Source organism: Momordica charantia (genome assembly GCF_013281855.1).
Source record: "Momordica charantia cultivar OHB3-1 chromosome 10 unlocalized genomic scaffold, Mcharantia_2.0 BLBB01000010.1, whole genome shotgun sequence".
Taxonomy (NCBI): domain Eukaryota; kingdom Viridiplantae; phylum Streptophyta; class Magnoliopsida; order Cucurbitales; family Cucurbitaceae; genus Momordica; species Momordica charantia.
In genome coordinates this window covers 9,605,976-9,607,375 of record NW_028275158.1, presented here as the reverse complement: position 1 = coordinate 9,607,375, position 1,400 = coordinate 9,605,976, and the positions used below count along the sequence as shown (strand labels likewise).

Here is a 1,400-nt window from a genome sequence, read left to right as displayed (position 1 = left end):
TAAATTGAAATGAATTGCTAAAAAAATCACAAAAATGTAAAAATTTTAATATAAAAATGTGTTTTACATTTTCTTTTTTTAGTTTCCTTTAATAGCAACAATGGCTTAGTGATAATCAAACTGCATGAAATTTTCGTTATAATTTGTAATGATTATATATATTTTATATTTTGTTATAATTTGTAATGATTATATATATTTTATATTTTTATACTATAGAACTACAAAATTTGGTAACTAGTTTTTCTAAATGAATTGAAATAGTACTCTAATAATAGACTTTATAATATACCTTAATTAATAAATTAGTTGATTTCATAAAGAAATTTGTCCTACTCTAAACTAAAATATATCTTTTCTTGTTAATATTTGTCAGAAGTGGGATTTGAACCCACGCCCTCTCACGAGGATCAGAACTTGAGTCTGGCGCCTTAGACCACTCGGCCATCCTAACTTTTGATAGAAAAATTAACATTAAAACAATATGATTTTATATATGCTTAAATCGCATGTAAATTGTGAGCTAATGACATTATAGTGCTTGATAAATCACCATATGCAGCATGGTTGTCACGTGAAGACCATGCATATTTTTTATTTTTTTTTATAAAAGTGGTGCACATCAAAACTTCCCTTTTCCGTCTCTTTTTCTCTCGTTATTTTCTTCCTCTTCTGCTTTATTGTGCCAACCTCTTATCTCTATGTTGTTCGTTGATTAGATGTCGTTGTTGTCTTCCCTCCTCCTACCATTTAACCCTCTCCCATCCCTCCAAATATGATACAAAATAAAACAAAAGGAAGAGAACAAAGCTCTATGGAAGAGAGAAAGTAATGTTATTTCTTCTCACACGAAAATTACAGCATTAGTTCAAAGTATTTATAGCTAAGCTTGTCAACTAATGACTTCTAAAAGTTTGTCACTAAAACAACATAATGCTAAAATTAGAATAGAAAAATTTCTTTCCATGAAATAAGAAACAAAAGTTTTGACTAGGAAAAGGTAAACAATACTAAGAATAGTATGCAACAAATTTTAATACTCTCCTTTAGTGCATACTTACAACTAACAACACCGTTTAGTGCATACTTACAACTAACAACACCAAGTGCAGTTCTAAATTCTTCAAACTTAGGCTTCCCCAATGCTTTTGTGAAAATGTAAGGCACTTGGTTATTTGTAGAGATACCTTGCAGCTCAATTTCTTGGTTCAGGACTTTCTCTCGAATGTAGTGATGACGCACATCTTTATGCTTTGTTCGAGCATGAAAGACGGGATTGGAAGCAAGTTTGACTGCACTTTCATTATCACAGTTAATTTGTACGACATACTCAACTTTGCACGATATATCTTTCATCACACTTCTCAACCACATACATTATTGTGCAGCCATGGTTGATG

At 30.7% G+C, this 1,400-nt stretch overlaps 1 non-coding gene across 1 annotated transcript; it reads right to left on the bottom strand.

Moving 5' to 3' along the window:
- Nucleotides 1-370: 370 nt before the first annotated feature.
- Nucleotides 371-454, bottom strand: TRNAL-CAA (transfer RNA leucine (anticodon CAA)). The gene has a single exon. It is a non-coding gene; the product is annotated as a tRNA-Leu (tRNA).
- Between the last annotated feature and the right edge of the window lie 946 nt (nucleotides 455-1,400).